Genomic DNA, 19739 nt, shown 5'->3' with positions numbered 1-19739 from the left:
AAAACAGAATTCACTACCACTGAGTCAATACCGACTCAGAGACCCTATAGGACAAGGTAGAACTGACCCTGTGTGTTTCTGAGACTAGAACTCTTTACAGGAGTAGAAAGCCCTGTCTCTATCCCTAGGAGCAGCTGGAAGATTTGAACTGCTGATCTTATGGATGGAAGCCCAACAGGTAATGAGTACACCACCAGGGATCCTATAAAGGCATTTAGAATACATTAGAGGAAGTACTTCAAAGTGATAGGAAATTGGGGTGCTGGGAGGATCAAGCTGGCTCCCTATCTCATGAGCAATGATGAATATATGTACGTTATAAAAAGATGAAACCATGAGTGTACTAAAAAAATGACATGTACTCAGAGTAAGCAGTACTTTCTAAATTATATAAAGCTTAAAAGCCACAAAAATGGACATGTTTCTTTATAAAAATATGATGAAAATACCACAATGAAGTCAGACAAGACTAGGAACATACTTGTAACATCAGGCAAAAACTCGTTTCCTGAATGGAGAGCGGCTACAAATCAGAGACTAGACCCTCGACAGAAGAATGAGCAAAGGACATGTATTCATATAGATCATAATCCCCCCCACTCGAGAGTGGCCAAATGCAACCTCAGTGCATTATTGTCTGCTCTCAGATTGGCCAAGACCAAAAAGGGCTACAGGCATGCTGCTGGCCTAGGTGTAGCGCTGGGTACCCGCCTGGTATGCTGCTAGAAGCTCCTCTATGGAGCATCACGTGGGACTCTCAATGCTAAGTGAACATCTCCTGTGACATCGTAATTCTGAACAGGAAGTCGGTTAGTTGCCATGAAGTCATTTCCGGCTCAGGGCGACTCTTCCATGGAGCAGAGTAGGATCATGTGACCTTTTGGAAGCGGGTTTCTAGGACTGTCTGCCAAGGCCCTTCTGGATGGGGTTAGCTATTTGTGTCAATTTGGATTTCCTCCTGTAGATACACGAGTAAATACAGTAAAAAAAAAAAATCACTGCCATCGAATCAATTCTGAATCACAGCGACCCTATACAGCACAAGGTAGACGTGTCCCTAGAGGTTTCCAAGACTAACTCTTCCCGGAGTAGAAAGCCACATTTTTCTCCTTTGGAGTGGCTAATGGCTTGAACCTGGTGCCCTTTAGGTAGCAGCCAGCATGTAGCCACTCAACCACCAGGGCTCTTGTATGTGCAAGTACACACAAGTATATTTCAATGCGGAGTGACTGAGAAGCCAGCAAGTATTCAGAAGGTGGGTAAATGAACTGGTACATCTGTACAGTGACTCCGACAGTTACCTACAATATGGGCAGCTCTCTCTGAATAGATGTGGAACACTCTCCAAGATTCAGTCTCAGAAAAGCACATGCAAGCCTGTGCGTGAACGCAGAAATGCATGCTGACCCAAGCATACAGCAGTCTCTGGCAGAGCACACAAGACATAGTTCCGTCTATACTAACCAGCACATCTAGGTTCAAGGACAGGGGAGAAGCACATTTTTATTTGTGCCTTTTGGATTTGGAATCAATGCCTGCATTAATTGAAAAAAAAATGTATTTAATCTCATGATCCAAAGTTTCTAAAATCTTTCCCCTATGTGCCTTTTACTGTTCTTCTACTTCGACTCCTTCAATTTCATTTCCTTACTGCTCAACCATCTCCACAGCCATGTGACCAAAGCCAAATGCAGGCTCCCCTCCAAGCCTTGAATGTGGACAGCTATACGGATGAGTGCAGGAGGAGGTTTTTGTTTTGTTTTTCCCAACCTTCAGAGAAACTCTAAGTTTCTACTAATGTACTATTTTAGAGAAGATGCCCAGTGTTTAAACCAGTCTACCACAAGGCCCCACAATTCTCCAAATATTGGATAAATCACCTCATCTATCCCACTCTTATCAAAATGTTGGGTAATAGATATATTTACCACAAAACAAAATGGGGAAAGAAAAGAGAAAGCATCAGTCAAGGTTTCTTTTTTGAAGGCCTAGGACCATAGATGCATGAGACCTCCCAGCTAATGGGCCTAGTTAACACATCCAGTGCCCCTGTTCTACCTCTTAGTTTATTGCATAGTGCCTGGAGTCTAACAGTTTACAAGTAACCATTGAAGACACAATAGGTCTGCAATATTCACCTGAAAGAGCAGAGAAAGAACCAGGAATAGGAAAAAGGTATGGAATGTGTTGCCTCTGCAAACAACTGCCTTTGTCATGCGACCAGAACAAGTGACTGATGGCCAGCTACCTTTCCAAAGCACTTGGATTGCAGATTCCACAGGGAAAACCCCAGTGAAAGGAAGAAAACAGAACAGAATCTCAAGTTCTCATGAACTCTAGACTTTCTAGAGCCTGGAGGCTGGATGAACCCCTGCAATAATCTTTAAACCGTAAACCAAAAATTATCCCTTGAAGTTTTCTTAAAACCAAAGCATTATGGGATCAAATGGACAAGAGCAACTTGAAAGATTAGATAGGAAACTCACAGGCAGACAGCTTGTTAATGGAGGGGAACAACGCAGGAAAGGGCAAGAACTATCATGTAGAAACTGTTGTCGATGTCTAACAAATAATTTTTAAAATTCTAAGTTTCTTGCAGCGTTACAGAATTGCTATTTCTCATTTCAGATCTATTATAACTATCCACATATGATTGGGTGCATTTATTGTACATGTTTATAAGAACCCTAATAAATAAATACTTTATAAGAATCCAAAAACAAACTGGAAATGACATAGGTGAATAACCTATATGAATAACAAAGTTAACTTTAGGGAGGGAAGTGGTCTATGTAAAACACTGTTCGAGACATAAGAAATGCCACATCTACCGTAGTTTTCCAAATTTACCGTGATGTAGATGCAGAGGAGCTCAAGTGATTGAGCACTCAAATATACGCTTTGTTCATTCAAAAACCCCAAATAAATCATTGGTCCCTATTATAAGGATTCTTCATTTTTCTTTTAGTTAGACCAACATTGAGTAACTTGGAATGTGCATTTTATATTAGAAATTGTTTGAATAACTGAGGGGAAGAAAGAAGAATTCCTTCCACTCCTGTTTGGAATCTTTCCAATGAGAGAAACCTTCACATTGGTTCCCTAAGTCACAGCCCTTGGGCTTAGATAACAAACGAAAGCTTACAAATGGCCCTAGTCAAAGGCAAATTCTTGGTAGCAGAATTAATGGAATAATGACTAGGAAAGTGAAGTCTAGTGAAAGTGAATGAAAATGTTTGATTTCCATTTTTCTGTCTGAGAAACAGATGAATTGTCTTACACACAGTGAAAACAAGTAAAGGTGGGAGAGCCAGGGCTTCTCAACTCAAGTGAGCACGAAGGCATCGTGTTTTTTAAGACAAGTTACTTAGCCTTCTAGAATCTGAGCCCGGAGTCTCTCTAGCTTAGTTAGGCACGCTGGAATTCCCTTCTCTTCTGTCACCTGGCTACAGCAGAAAGGTCAAATGTACACCTTGAAAGAAGCTATCTTTGGGGAAGAGAGGCGGCTAGAAAATGAAAGCAAGCTCCCCAAGGAGAAGATGGATAACTTACCTTCACTTCACCCACTGGCAAAACAAGAGCCAGTCAAGGGAGGTTGTTTTGAAAGTCCATGTTTGAATCCTAATGGGAAACAGCCTAACTGGAAAATAATTTCTAATTATTTCCTAATTGGCGATAAATCCTGCTTCACAGTTTATCTTAAGACCCTGGATTTGTCCATTTTCTATAGGAATAAGGGCAACAGGGGCCAGGAAAGTGTGAAGGGGCTCAACTAGACGAGTGAAGGAGAGGCAGAGGAAAGCTAGAGTACTAGCCACAGTTGCACATAGGTCTCATGGACAAGGATGTGAGTTAATGCACAAATGATTCCTAGCGGGCCCCTGGTATCAACAGAGTGAGTCTCTGGGCAAGGTAAACAATGAATATGCCACACAGCTAACTGAAAGGTTGAACATTCAAATCCACCCAGAAGCAATTCATCCCTGAAAACCTAGCCACTGAAAAAGAAAAAGAAAAATGCTCTGGAGTCGGGGTTCTTCTCTGATATACAGTGGCAAGTGACTGCTATTTAGACACAGGACCTGCCCGAAGAGTTAGAGGGACATCCCTGAAGTTAAAAGGTGAGAATATTTATGTCTAGGTCTTTTCATGAAAGCTATGAAAATGCAAATGCTAGACTGAGAATTCTTTAGGAGTCGGGGGTGGGGTGGGTGGGGTGGGGTGGTCCTGGAGCCCTAGGCAGCTGAAGCGTGAAGGCTCCAGAGCCTGGCTGAGGGCTCTCTGCAACCAAAGTCCTCCATCCAAACCAAAGGCAGCAGGGGCAATACCCTCTTCCCTCTGCCCTCCCGTTGGTTTCAGAAAACAAAAGATTACAAAATTTGATTACAAAATTCCCTTTCACCGCTACTGGATGTTTTACCTCAAAAGCTGGGATCATTCCTCGGAAAAGTCTCCAGCTGAGGTAAGAGATCCCATCCCTGGGCAATGGACCAAGCCTGGTGCCAGCCTCGGTAATGTGTGCCTGGGGAACAAAGACACCCACTGTCCCTGGCTCCTGGAAGAGAGGGGGTCCACGCGCCTGTGGTTGGCATCTTCCACGCATACTCTTCTCCATGTACAATGGAGGAAACTCAGCCAAGAGAGACTGCTTTTGCTGCGTAGAAAGGTCGGCAGAAGTAAACTGGACCAGAGTGGATGGCAACACACTGCATAAGATCTTAGACCCCACCCTTCTCTTAAGCAAGCTCAGCCAATCACTGCCCCAGCTCCTGCACCTCATTTGCATACAATGTGAAGGAGTAGAGGTGTCTGGAAGCAAGAGACCAGACCGCACGCAGAGTGCACATCAATTCCCAGCTGGTTCTCTTCAAGCTCTCTGAACTCGCTGCTCTTCACAGGTAAAGAAGTAAGATTCAGAAAGGTCTGGCTCCGGGTTCCCATCTCCAAGGCCAGGGTACTCACTCTTGGAATGAGCAATCCTTCCACCGAGCTCACTGCCTGCAGAAGGCTGGAGGGTGTGAACACAGACCACTGATCTACATAGGCACCAGATGGTTGATCATTGCTGCTACTGAAGGGGTCCCTTTGCTAAAACAAAACTTTGCTGGTTTGGAGGTGGGGGGGGGGGGACACCAACAAACAGCCATCACGTGGCCTCTTATCTTTCCCATTGCCCTGGTTCCCACTGCACTTGCCCAAGATAGCAGAGCTTGAGCCAGCCATACTTTACTGTGGGTTCATCTTCAAGGACACCAAGGTGGCTACAAGGAGCCCCTCAGATGGTGGGGAAGGTGACTTTTTGGCCTGTGTGGAACATTTCACTCCCTAGTGGGGACACACATCAGTTGTTAAATAAGCCTCTCTCTAGCCCTCCCCATGTCCTTGCCCTTACAGGGTTCATCATGCCACTTCCACAGCACCTCAATCCCTCAGCCTTGGCCACAGACAGTAACTGGATGCTGAGCCAGGCATCCTAAGTAAGCCAAGTTTATTTGGGAATGTCCTATGCCAGGCATAGAGCTAGCCATCTAAGCTGTGAGACAATGCTGTAGGAGCTTCATGGGCATCCACCTATGTGATTCCTCCATTAGCTCAGAAAGCAGATACTCTTGCTGCCATTTAGAGATGGGCAACTAGGAACAAGTAAACTGCCCAAGGATGCACGGCTTGCAGGAGGCAGAGACGGGGCATAGGGGGCCTTGGGGGATGCACACCGTGAAGCACTTGAGTGCTAGCTGAAAAGGCAGTTTGAACCCACGCAGGGGCTAGGTGGAAAACAGGCCTGCATGTCTGCTTCTGAAAGGTCACAGCCCTGAAAACCTTAAAGAGCAGTTCCACCCTGCACACATGGCGTCGCCGCGAGTTGACATCAAAAGCAGGCAGTCACGCAGGCAAGCACACAAGCAGCAGTAATGTGTGTGGGGGTGGGGGCACTGAAGAGGAGCCAGGAGCTCAGGCAGTGGAAGAGAAGTAAATGGCAGTACGTGGATGGAAATGGGAAGGAAGGAGTGAATGTTCTTTCCGTAAGCTTGTGGGCAAGACATTTTGGCTAGATGGGATCAGGTGTGCCTCATTGTGGGTAAAACCAGATGGTAACTACTGAGAACAAGGTAGAAGTTTGGGGAACTGAAGTTTTTACCAAATTATCAGTGCCCAAGTTGCCTCCCCCCAAATCAAAAGGCATTTGGAGGTACATGCAGCATGGCTGGGCACCCCAGAAGTGAATGAAATCAAACACAGAATAGCAATGCCAATGTTTGTTTTCAAGGAACACTGGCTAGGAGGCGAAGGCCCAGAACTCCAACTTCCCCAGAGGGAGCTCCAGCTGCTGGCGAGGTGAAAATTTTAAAAAAGAACAAAAAGAGGCTCAGTGACAAGCCAGAGGGGATTGTAGAGAAAGCAAATTCAGCAGGGAGGGATAACCTAGGGGTGGAAGGGGCAGGGCCAGCTCCCAGGAGGGAAAAATCATGCAGAGGAGGGGGGTTTTCCGAAAGGGCTGATCAGGACTGCCAGGGAGACTAAGGTGATGCTCTGCTCATAAGATGATGATGCTAGGATTTGCTCAGCCAGCCAAGTGGCCAGGAGGCTGGATTCACAGGCAGAGCTATAGAACAGGACACTCCCTGCAGGCCAAGCACACCTCCCTCAGGTCTAAGAGGACGCAGGAGCTACAGAGTGAAGTCAGGGTCAAAGTGAAAGCAGTGAGCCCACTCTAAGAGTTGGTGCAGACAAAGGAGCAGGAAGGAAACCCAGTGAGTCTCAGAGCCGGGAGCAGACTGCACAAATGCTTTTCTTGAGGCTGGACTCGTGTCGCTGTGCCCATCTTTATAGCTGGGGCCTTGAGATGCCTTCACCCATATGCAGAGCGCCCGGCACTTTAAACAGACCCGGACTGGATATGCACAGGAACTGGCAAGTAGGCAGGAGAGGAAGGCCAGACTCAGCAAGGACTGACTGCGCTTCCGAGGATAAATCCTCCCTTCTTCCTTGAATTTCCTGGGTCATGAAGACCAGGGGTTATGTAGGCTCAAGGCAGCCTTTGCTTGCTGGCTTCTAGTCCTGTTCACCAGGGCCTAGGACCATCAGCGGGCGAACACATTCTGGAGATACCACCCTCCCCCTCCCCAATGCACTGAAAAGTTACATAACTGAGGCAAACCCAAGGTAATGCAAATCATCAACAACAACGTGGACAAACAGACGTCCCAGGGCAAAGGCTACAAACCAGTTCCGTTCACAAGTGTGTCTTTAAGGCGAGTTTATACGTAAAATCAAACAGGTGCATACGGTTCTTATCTAGCCTTAATTTAGCCAAAATAAGGAGGAGCCCTTGGTGCTGCAGTGGTTGTGTGCTGGGCCGCTAACCATGAGGGCAGCAGTTCAAATCCACCAGCCGCTCCACGGGAGAGCGCGAGAGCCTCCTACTGCAGCGAAGCCTTCTGGTCTCAGCAAGCACAGGGGCAGTTCCAGCCTGTCCTCTAGGGCTGCTGTGTGCTTTGGGTTTCTGGGTTAACCCAAATGGGAGAAAGAGGCACTGTACTGTCCTATAGTTGGAATCAACAGGACAGCAGGGAGCAAGCTTGGGAGCTACCAAGTATGGAGCTATCCATGAGTCGGACGTTCATAACCCAGAGGCTGACCTGTCCTTCATTTTCGAAAAAGCACAAAATAGATCCCATGTTCACTTTTCCAAGAAGTTGCTTTTACAGTTGGTTACAGCTGAGGCGAACAGGCGCACAAGCAGCCCTTACAGATGGTCTCTTCTCACTCTCCGCTCTCAAGCAGGCGGAGGACCCGCCTAGTTTCTCAGGGTTATCTGCAACCTCCCAGCAATTTGACACTAATGTTTACTGTAGTCAAAAAAAATTGGTGAGATTCCCACGGCGTCCGGGATGCTGTCTGCGCCTGCGCTGAAGAGAACCACCTCCAACAGCGGAGGCTGCCGCCTGCCCAGCACAGATGGTGTTTAAGAGCTGAGGGCCGAACGTGAGTCCCCACTCAATCCTGTCTCAATCCTTATCCATGGACACCCTCCCCCTAAGAAAAACTGTTAAAACAAACAACAACCAAAAAACCCTAAGTTCAAAATAGGATGCTTAAAGCAAGTGTGGTGAGAGAACGCTGGAGCGAACGCCTGGCTGGAAAACAGCATGGAGCAGAATCAAAACACCAGCCCAGATATTACTTAACTGTGACACCACAGAAGTACTTCAGGGAACACCAGGAAATGGTTGCAGATGGAATGAACAAGGCCACACCTTTAGAAGGCCGCAAGGCACTGAGCTCTTGACCGTCCCAGGGTGTTATTAGCCTGATTTAATGCTACATACACACCTTGAACAGGAGATACAGGTCGTACCCAATTTAGGACATTATTCAAGTTACGATGAATCACACAGCCTTCAATGTGTCGGGGTGATGGACAGCATCTTCCTGGAATTAAGATCTGGGGAAATGCACGTAGGGAGTATGGGAAAACGGCAAATAATGTGGACATGGTGTAAACATCTGCTAACGACAATACAAAGGAGGCGGCCGGTGGACCAAATCCATCATGTGGCAAGAACGCTGAATTTTTCAGAACTTGCTATCTTAGGCAAGTCCAGGATATGTGGATCAGCTCATGGATCGTGAAGGAGAACTGACCCATCAGGACTGACTGGGTTTTAAAAGAGTCAAGAAATGCTGAAGAAAAAGGAGATGTGGAGAGGAAGGAGAGAAATTGCTTTTTTTTCTTTTTACAATGTAAAGGTTGACTGGAAACAAACCAGGGGCTTGACAATGTGGGCCTGGATGCCGATCACACTGGTAACATCTTTAGGCAGATGCCGGTAACAGTGAGTTATTACTGCAGATGGGAAGAAAAACCGAAAGCAGCTATACAGAGTGTGAATTTTCAGACTAGAAACACTCTCCCAATTGCCAGGGGTAATCCGGATAGTCCAGAAGTTTCCATAGGTGGAGTTACTGAAGCAACTGGACAAAATGCCAATGCCACCATTGAAGTAAATTTTGGTCATCGAAAATTTACGTATGTGTGTGTGTATGTGTACATGGAATGTTTCTAATCCCCAAAGACAAATAAATACTTACAAAAAGAGTGATAATCAAAAGCCATTTTTAACAAGGTCTGTGACTTACACATCATCACAATCAACTCGGCATCCAAACGGAGTGCCATCATCTGTTGACTCAGTGACCCTACAGGGCAGGGCAGGGCAGAGCGGCCTCTGCGGCTTGCCGAGGCCGTGCTTCTTCACGGGCGAAGAGAACCTCGCCCTCAGCAGCCCAACAGGCAATCCTCCACGGCGCTCGACTTCGAGCAGGACGCATCTGCAGGGAGCCCCGTCATCGTAAACTGGGGCTTACATTTTTGTCGCTACTCGGTAGCCCCGCGGCTGAAAAGGGCTTTTTCTACATCATAGATGTTCCTGGTCTAAACTCAAAGATTCCCAAACGGAGTGGATTCTGGTGAGAAAATACTATGGTTCCTACACAGAGACTGCGCTGTGCTGTAAGAATGACAAATTAGCCTACAAGCTACAGAGTAGACGAGCTCAGAGCTGCCAGGTTTCCTCCAGGGTTTCATCCGCAGGTCATTTCAGGATCTCACTCTTGCTTGGAGCTGTGAGCCCTTGTAAGTTGTCCAAAATGAAGACCGCAGTCAACTGAAAGTCCTGCCTAGTCACCTGCAGTACCCCTGGGGCCTTATCAGCAAAGGGCCAAGTAGCACTCACGCACAGTGCTTATCAACACTGTACACATGCACGCATGCCCATTCAAGTATGTCTAAGCTTGGGCCAGCTTACATTTCGGTGCAGATTCTAAAGATGCAAAGGATGTGGGCAGTTCCATCCAGGTTTGGATTTCACGTAGGTCCCACTGGGTGAAGGAGGCCTGGTGGCATAGTGGTTAAGCGTCCAGCTGCCAACTGAGAACCACATTAGTGGTTTGAAGCCATGAGCCTCTTTGAAGGGGGAAAGATGGAGGCAAGTCTGAAAAGATTTCCAGCCTTGGAAGCCCCAAGTGCGCAGGTCTACTCTGTCCTATAGCATCACTGAGCTGAACTGACTAGACGGCGGTGGTTTTTCCCACAGGGTTAACATTCTTGGAGGAGGCACCTGACCCTCACATGCTGAGCATAGCAACAGTCTAATGAGCCCTCAGCAGGCTCAATGGTCCCTCTGACAATCACAAGAAATGCGGGGGGGGGGGGGGGGGGAGCTGTTGACTGAAAGGAAGGAAACAAGGCCACAGAGTGGCTCCTATTTCTGCAGGAACTATGCTTCAGGGGATTGTTGAGTTAATATTTATTAAGAAACGAATGTGCTGTCATTTAAAAACAAAAACAAACTCACTGCCATTAATCAATTCTGACTCATAGCAACCCTATAAGACAAGACAGAACTTCCCCTGTGGGTTTCCAACACAAACTCTTTACAGGAGTAGAAAGCCTCATCTTTCTCTCATGGAGTGCTGGTGTGTTCAAACTGCTGGCCCTGCAGCGATCAGCCCAATGCATAACCCACCACGCCACTAGGGAGCCCAGGGGCTGCTGGGCTGTCCCAAGGTACCTCAATAAGCACCTTTCACTGAAATAATTTGCTTCCAATGGCCGATAAGAGAAAACACAAGTCCGAATCCTGGTCCCATCTGCCTCAGAGCTGCACCTACCATTCTCCGAAATTCTAGTTCCTTATGATTATGGGAAACAAAAGAACACGCATGGGGCTAGGTATCAAACATCCTGTGTTTTGGTGCCAGATCTCACTCACAGGATTAATGATTATCAATAAGGCAGCTGCCATGGCAGAATTCCTGTTCCTGCATACAGTGAGTGCCTCCTATGTTCCAAGCATTGTTCTGGAAGCTTGGGACCCATCAGTAAGCAAGCAACTAATACCCCTGCCCTTGCAGAGTGCCCATCCTAGCTCACACTTCTCCCATAACTCAAGGTGGCTAACTCGTGCCTGCCACATGTATCAAATCAGAATATGAGAGTCAAATTTTGAGGGACGCGATGGTCTAGGCCCTATGCTGCCCAAGATGGTACCGACTAGCTACATGTAGCCACTAAACACTTGAAATGCTCCAGCCCAGATTGAAACATGCTGCTAAGCCTCCCACGCACACTGGATTTCAAAGACAGTAGAAAGAAAGGCCGGTAGGCAATCTTCTCATTACAATTTCTTGATTGGTTTCATGTTGAAGCACTACTACTTGACATAGTTAAAGAAAATTACCACTGAAATTACTTTTAACCCATTCCGGTTTACTTTGTAACGGGCTTATGGCCTAGGCGGCTCACAGTATGTTCCTACTGGACAGCACCAGAAACCTTGAAGAGGTGGACCCTCAGTCTCCCAACAAGGAGCAGCAGCCTGAGCAGCAGGGAGGGGAAAGGACAGAGACCAGAAAGGGGCTGGGCACTGGAAAAACAGGTCGTGCTACTTCCCGAGTGACCGGAGGCAAGCACCTGGGGGACACAGGACAGGTGCTCAGCTAGTGTCCATTCTTCTTACATCTAGGTCAGTGCTCGGTCTTCTAGTCAGATTTCGCAAAAACGTCAGGAAAGGGCACGCTGACCAGCTGTGTGGCCTGGCTATCCCCTACTCCCTTTAGCTGTGACAGGCAATGCTCACGGATAAACAGGCTGTGGGGAGGAGTAAGGAGCCAAGCAAGCCTGAGCTTGGTACCACCTGTCTTCTTAGGGTGGGCTACCAAATTGAGAGTGGCTGAGTCTCAGCATCGACTGATGGCAGCAAGTTTGTTTTCGTGTGTGTGTGTGTGTGTGTGTGTGTTTAAAGCAACACAAAAGGGGGTGTTTTAAGATTCCAGTTTCTTCTCAACTTGGTTCTACGGTGGATCACTGGTGGCAACCATACAGGGGATTTTGTGCTCATGCAATGAAGATGAAAGCAAACTATAAAACAAAGTTCCAGGAGAGGACTGCAGAGTGCTGAGGTGGTGAGTGTGGGGGCAAGGGATTCCTCAGGGCACATGCTACAGGTTTGTCAGCGCCTCCAAGAAGTCTTCAGAGGCGTGAGACTAACGTTTACAAAGAACCAGCATTCATTTGTTCAAATAACTGAGCATGCGGTGTGTGAGGCAACATGGGGTAATTAGGAAGACAAGCCCAAGGGCAAGTGAGAAGACACAGAAGCCAAGCAGGACAGGCCGCAAGGAGCTCAATGTGCAGAGGAACAACTGGTTCTTGTACCACTCCAAGTACACCAAGCCAGCTGCCGCTGAGTGAGGCTGACTTCTGGAGAACCTCCCATGTGTCAGGGTTTGCAATTGCCGATTCAGGGAGGGCGGAGCGAAATAAGTAGTTCGCCAAACCTCTCTTCCAGGTGTTTCTGGGTGGGCTTGAGCCTCACCATCTTTCGGTTAGCAGCCGAGCATGGCAAGCGTTTGTACAGTTCAGGAATTTTGTTTGAATGGAACAGGACAGAATCGTCCAGAGGCAGGGAGCCCTGCTCGGCTAATGCTCTAATCAAGTTGCTGTCTGCAGGGCCCTACCTAAGTGGGGTTAGTGATGACAGCAGGAAAAGAGAGCGAGAATCAGCAGAATTAGCAACTGAGTGAACATAGAGAAAAGCTGCGCCCCGAGAGGACGGGAAGAATGGGAGGCTGACAGTGGAAAGTGCGGATCTGCAGCTCTGTTCTAGCAGCTTCAGCTGTGGCTCAGCAGTCAGCTAACCCTCAGCTCCAAAGCTTTACCCGTGAAGCCGCCACTTAGAATTGGGCACATACACACACATACACGCACTGCCTTTTTAGGCTGGGAACTTTGTACCCAACGGGCTCCAACGCCTTGACCCCAGGAGGACCCCCACTGGAGTGGCACAAACAGTTACGCACTCGAAGGTCAGCCAAAGAGGTTGGTGGTTCCATAGCCACTGGGAAGGAACCCTATGGGCAGTGCTACTCTGCACACCTGGGCTCCCAGGAGTGGGAGCGTCCAGGGAAGCAGCATCAGTGACAACTCTTAGGGAGGATTTCCATTTAGATGTCTGCTGGCCGAGTGCTTTGTCCAAATAACTGATTCACCTCCTCAAGCCAGGCCTCACGCTAGGTGGTGGAGACTGAGTGGGGAAAACGGATCCTGCCTTCCTGGGACTTGCATGTAGTAGCCAAGGGAAAAGGGGTGCCTACCATGCCCTGGAGGTGCAGAGGCTAAGCACGGACTGCTGACTAATTAAGTCATCCACTGGGCCCACCGGCTGCTCGGCTGTGTAGGATTACCCAGTAATAATGCCAGGTAAGCACAAGCTTCTGTGTACTTACTTACTAGTCTGTAGTAACCAATTTACATTTTTTTCATATCAAAGATTCCACTCCTGGGTATGGCTGGCATCTCTGCCCCTACCCCACAGTACTGCCTCCTACGGAGTCAACGCTGCTTCTCAAGTTGACAAACCCCAACAGGAAGAGTGCCCAGTAAGCATGGGTTTACTTGTGCTTGCTTACTAATGAACAATTTCAAATTTTCTTCCACAAAGAGCCTGCTTTCTAAGGATGGCTAGCAGGTGTTAGCCATCTCTTTCCCAGCCCCACAACACCTTCCTCCTGACAAAAGCAAAGCCTCTTTTTAAATTTATAATCCTGACAGGGCCGGAGCACCCAGGAAGCAAAATAAGCACTTGCTTACTTGTGTTCAGGGCTTTAAAATGGCCCATTCTGTTTCAACCATCTGCTGAGAATTTGCATTTCCACTGTGGGTGGAGGGAAATAAAGTCGATTCCAACCCACAGCAGCTGAGAGGGCAGAGTAAAGCTGACTCGCAGAGATTCCAAGATTGACCTTGATGGAAGCAGGCTGTTCCATCTTTCTCCCCTGGATTTGAACTGACGACCTTTGGGTTAACAGCTGAGCATGCCAAGCATATAGAATCAGAGTCAACATTTTACCAAGATCACCTCAGGATACATAAGAACCACCTGGAGATCTTGTCAAACCATCAATTCTGAGTCAGTATGTCTGGCGGTGGTGGAAAGGGAATTTCTCAGCAGGGGGGTCAAACCGGTTGATTCAAAGATGGGGTAAAACTCACGGAAAACTGTACATGACAGATTAGCAAATGCCCGCCATAGTCAGCCCACGCTTAAGCTTGCCTGTTAGCCAAGCTGCCCCCACGCTGCAGTCACCTTGGTCAAGCCAACAGTGCCGGAAAGCCCATGGGAGGGTTAAGTCTGTCCTGTAGGGTGACGGAGTCGTAATTCACTGGAAGGCATTAAGTAATGGGTAGAGTGCCTTCGGAAGCTGCCCAGCAACTCTTCCACGCAGAACACTTGCACTGGCCTTTCCACATGCCAGTCCCTGGGCCTCCTCAGCACCTGGCAGAAAACAATGGCCTGGGAAGCACTTAACTGCTTCACGGACTCAGTGCTGTTATCTAAGACACACACACACACACACACACACTGGGTAGTTAGTGACCAGGACTCCAAAATGGTCAGACTGGAAATGATCCTACAACAGGGGGTGGGGAGGGGGGGGGGACTTAAAAAAAAATCAGTGAAATTCAATCATGTCTTTTTTCTCCCCTGATGGTTCTAAAAGTTCTGCAAACCATTCTCAATCAGCCTACAGGGCCAGTTGTACAAAATGAAGAAATTATTCTTCACCACTCCTGAGGTGTGCTTACATTGCTGGGCAGCGTGGAGTTTAAAAAATGCATCCACAAGGCCACCTACATTTCAAATAGATGCGTCCTTATAATGCATATAGCGGGAGGGTAAGGTAAATAAACAGCTCAAAAGGTCAGAAAGGTCACAGGAGACCAGCGCCTGCTGTATGCCAGCTCTTAGACATTTGGATCTTTAACAAACAAAAACAGAAGTGTCTGCTTCATTACCATACAGTTTATGTCAATTTAATGTACTGCAGTCATGAACAGTAAGATTGCAGAAAGCATTGTTCTATATTGCCTTGGTAACCTCACAAAACACACACACACACACACACACAATCTACAGAACCAGTCTTTTACTCCACTTAACTCTGCAGTCTGCATTGCTTGTCTTTAGCCCCCAAGCCCAGTATCCATGCGTCAACAGACATGCACACGCCTCTATACACAAGTAGAACCCAGATTCAAATGGGACACACCAACGAATCCACACAATGATCCACTTTTAACCATTCATGAAACTAGTCTCGCCTTTCCCCACAACTTCTCAGCTGTGTCAGTCACTTCTGATTTACAGCAACCCCGTAAGACAGAGTGGAGCTGCCAGAGGGTGTCCAAGGCGGTAACCTTCACGGCAGTAGATCACCCGTCCTTTCTCATCTGGAGCAGCTGGTGGATTAGTGTCCAACCTTTAATTTAGCAAACTCCACACCAAGGGCCCTCCAATTTCTCGTTAATTTAAGCTTTCCCATATCGCTGCACTGCTTCTGAGTGCTTGGGTTGCCTTTCTGTAGTGGCGAGAACAGGCTCACAACATACCAGAGATGGAAGCCGGACATCATGTTACTACTGATTTGCACCATAAAAGAACAATCATTCTCTAACTCACTATCAAATGCTGCCAGTTAATGGTATAGTGAGAACAAGGCCACTGTGGTCTACTTTTTTATGTTAGCTTTATTGCTGGGCTGTTCCTTGGACTTCCAGAAGCCAGGAATCCTCTGTTCTCCCATGGGTAGTGCAAGATGTGAATATGCGGGCCGGCCGTGAATACAGGGTGATGATGCAGGCTAAGAGCGTGCACCACTGGGAGATAGGGGTGGGGAGGGCTGTGAAACCGAGGATTTCTGTGTGCTGTTCGAACCCATAGTTGGGCTGAAAAACCACGTAGGGGGAGAGTCATTGGTGCTCAATCATCACACATTGACTTGGACTAACAGTCCATGAGCCAAATCCTTTCCCCAAGTTCCACCAGCAGTCTCTAGATACAAGGTGATTATTGTGGAAGAAATCCGAAATAGAATGGTGCTGTTAGCTCCCAGTACACACACCAGAGTTATTTATGCAATCCGGGGCCTTCATTTTGGTAAAGGACCCCTGGTGGGGTTAGGCACTCACTGCTAATTGGAAGCTCCTTGGTTCCAACCCACCACGGGCTCCTAGGGAGAATGACCTGGCACTACTGCTACAAAGATGACTGCCCACGGGAAGCTCCACTTTACCCGACAGGTTGCCATCAACGAGAATTGATGGCAACAGATTCGGTGATAAGAGGTTTGAGCTAACAATTTAGAGAAACTGGTAGTAAATAATAACTGATGGCATACTCCCACCCCCCCCCACACACACAACCACCAGAACAATTATGTACAATATACCAATCTTATATACAATTATATGCAACACACAAGCCAATACACAGTTCTAAAACCCACTAGGGACACACCTTATGACAAGGTGCCAGTTATCTGAAGGAAAATGAGTTGAACTCTAGGAGAAAATCCTGTGGGCCAGCTCAGCTGGCTGCAGAAAAGTCAGTCTTCCCTCTTTCTCACTCCTACCCCCACCCCAGCGAAGTTCAGAAGTCTCAGGTGTCACTCTCCGCTATACCTCTGGGGACTTAAGGCACAGCAGTTCTTGGTAAGCAATCGCACCACAGTTCCTGGTTGGCTGGCTGCTTTGCCTGCCTGCTGGCCCAGTTACTACTCACGTTGAAAGGTTTACATAGCCAACAGTGGCCAACCTCATCCCCTCCCTCCCCTAGAGGACAAACCAGGCGCCTACTTCAGGATTTAATTCTATTAATTTTCTTTGGGTGGTGGGGGCCGGGGGAGGGGTCTGCTGGGGTTCCGAAGCCACCTATCAAATACCCAAACCACCAAGTAGTCACATTATAAATGAGCCCAGTGGCACTTTTTATAAGCCTTTCATTGCTTACATGTGACACTATGAAATACAAAGTTCAAAAGGAAACGGGTCTCCTTTGAAGACGAGGTAGGCCCCACAGAGCATTCCTGGGGCAGGGGATGGGGACCCCAATCATCCTTCCCAGTGAGGTCCGAACCCTAACCGGCAGGCCCACCGACTGAACGTACCGCGGTCCCGGGCTGTCAAAGGCAAACTCGCCAGAGGTTTCTCACCCAGGCTTCCATTCCTTAGCGGACGCAAGGCGCGCGTTCTCACCTGCTTCATACCGCGGTTAGGTGTGCAGGGCACAACATGGCCCCTACAGGTTCCTCGCTCTCTGGGGCCTTCTCTTACCCCGCTCCCTCCTCCGCCCGCATATCTGCGAAGGAGCACCGGGATTGCGACACCTCCCCAGCAGCCGCGCCTCTGAGCCACCCGCAAGCACCGCTATCCCGGTCGCCGAACGCGTCAGGACTGTCCGCCTACCTAATAAATAAGCGTCACGGCTCAAGCGCAGGGAGCTAGTTTTCACAGGCACCGTATTTCCCAAAAGTTTCCGAGAGACGCGCAGCGCCCGGGGCCACTCACGGGGCCCACCCTCGACTGAATCCGAGAAACGAGGGGGCTTCTCCACTACCCCACCGGCCTTCAGAACCCAGTGCGGGCGCGGAGCCTAGAAAGGGCACCTCCCCTCCTGCGGCCTCCGATACCAGCAGCGCTTCTCCGGGAACCCCCAACCCTCCCCCCCCGCCCCCGACCGCTGCATCCCCCCGCAACCGCGCCTTGGGAAATTGCCGGATCGGAATCCGCGCTGGTTCCGCCCGCGATGGAGGTGTGCGCGCCCTCCGGGGCGCAGGGGTATGCTGCGGGGGCCGCAGGGCAGGCCCGGGCGGCGGGGCCGCCGTCTGCTCCAGGGAGGACGCCGGAGCCCCCAGCGCTCCCTCTAGGGCCGCCCCGCCGGCGCACAGCCCCGCAGACGCTCGCAGCGGGAACTCGCAGAAGTTTGCCAAGCCCCGGTAGAAGTCTCGGGAAAGTTGGAGCCCCGTCTCCGAGCGTCTCGCCTGGTCTCCCGGGGCGGGTGCGCCCGGGGCAAGGGGTCTTGAGGAGAGATGGAGGGAAAATGGGGACCGAGACCGCGCACCTGTGCGCACCGCCCCTCCAAACTTGTCCAAGACTGGAACGCCAGGCGGGGGCAGACCCGGAGGACGGGGGCAGCGTTCGCTGGGGGCGCTGCCTCCTGGCACTTTTAGGGAAAGGCGCTGTGAACTCACCTGGGAGTTGGGAGAGGACGCGACAGAGGCAGGACCTTGGCGTGGGCAGCCCCCCAGCAGGAGCGGCGCGGTCACTACAGCCCCTCGGCAGCGGCGCAGAGTGAGCGGTCCTGCCGCCGCCCCCTCCGGTCTTATACTGCCCGACCACGCCCCCCCGCCCCTGCCCCCGCCTCTGAGCCTGCCCTCCCGGGAGAGCCGGGGAGCGGGGCGGAGCGACCCGGCCCGGCCGCTTGGGCCCCGCGCTGACGGGAGAGGGCTGGGCGAGCGTTGCCCTCTGATTGGCTCCTCTGGTGAATGGTTGCCGAGAGACGAGTAAATCTTCAGCGCTGGGGGTGGGAGGGGCGTGTATAACGTCGAGGGACTGCGCAGGCGCAATAGAGAGCGCTGGAGGCTGCGGAGCCATCCCCTGAACGTAGTTACCTCCAAAGTTTTCCACCTTCCCTGTACTCAGATTTTCTGACTTTCTTCTGTCTCAACTTGTCGCCCCCTACCCCGCTCTAAAGCGTTCCATCTCTTTAACGCTCCATCACCGGCCTGTTTGTCTTCTTCTTTCTCTGGGACTTTTCTTGCTAGCTCTTCTCCCACGCTCGAACGTCTGGGAATGGGGAAGGAACCGACCTTTGGTTTCTGATTCCTCTCGCAAACGAGCTGGGGATAACGGGGTGCGCCACCCCGCGTCTGCCAGTTTGTGGTACCGTCAGTATTTCAAATGGGAGCAGGGTCACCGGTGGTGGACAGATTTCAGCGGAGCTTCCAGACTAAGACTGGCTAAGAAAGAAAGACCTGGTGCCCTACTTCTAAAAAAGAAAGAAAGAGTTGTCCATATTGTCTAACTTAGTGATGAGCTTCTCGGGCTGGGAGGCACTCAAAATACTACTGGGGGAACAGCTGCTGCCTCAAAGTTAAGTTGACCTTGATGCGGTTGCAGCAAAATTTTCGTTTCCTTCATTTGCTGGTGTGATATGACTAAATGAGAAGAAAAGCTGCAAATTTCCATTAACGATCAAAACATGGAATATAAAGTATGACTCGAGGAAAATTGAGAATCGTCAAAGATTCATGTCATAGGCATTAGTGAGCTAAAATGGACAGGCGCTGGCCATTTTCAACTGGAAAATCATGTGACTTATGCCAGGACTAACAGACAGAAAAGGCATCACATTGATATAAAAGAGTATTTTGAGATCAATTCTGAAATACAATACTGTCAGGGATAGGATAATATTCATTTGCCTAAAGGAAGACCAGTTAATAAGAAGATTGTTTACATCGACAAACCAACCAGTAATATAAAAATGAAAAATAAAATGAAAGATTTGTAACAACTCTAAAGTCTGAAAGTGACCCAATATGCAATCAAATTGTATTGATAATTAAAATCAGAATGTAAAAGTTAAAAGACAAATGAAGTGTCAATCATTGGAAAGTATGGTGGTGGTGATAGAAACAACAACAGATCACCTGAATCTTGAAAGGCTGGTGACTTATTCACTGCAAATACCTTTTAGTCAACATCACCAACAGTAACTACCCATGAGGACGTTGCTCAGTGGAAGCCACAAGAATCAGATGAACTTCATCTGTGTAAAGAGTCAAGGGAGAAACTCAAGGTCCATTAAAGCAAGGCCAAGGAGCAACTGTGGAAC

General features: G+C 48.9%; 1 protein-coding gene across 1 annotated transcript in view; it reads right to left on the bottom strand.

Annotated features, from left to right (window-relative positions):
- TENT5C (terminal nucleotidyltransferase 5C) overlaps nucleotides 1–18180 on the bottom strand; it is a 29581-nt gene extending 11401 nt beyond the window's left edge. Inside the window, exon 1 of the mRNA XM_075560001.1 lies at nucleotides 18094–18180. The gene's annotated coding sequence lies outside the window, so the exon portion shown is untranslated. The remainder of the gene's footprint in view (nucleotides 1–18093) is intronic.
- Between the last annotated feature and the right edge of the window lie 1559 nt (nucleotides 18181–19739).

Source organism: Tenrec ecaudatus, chromosome 1, assembly GCF_050624435.1.
Source record: "Tenrec ecaudatus isolate mTenEca1 chromosome 1, mTenEca1.hap1, whole genome shotgun sequence".
Lineage (NCBI taxonomy): Eukaryota > Metazoa > Chordata > Mammalia > Afrosoricida > Tenrecidae > Tenrec > Tenrec ecaudatus.
The sequence above is the reverse complement of the archived record's forward strand: the minus strand, read 5'-3'. Positions and strand labels throughout refer to the sequence as shown.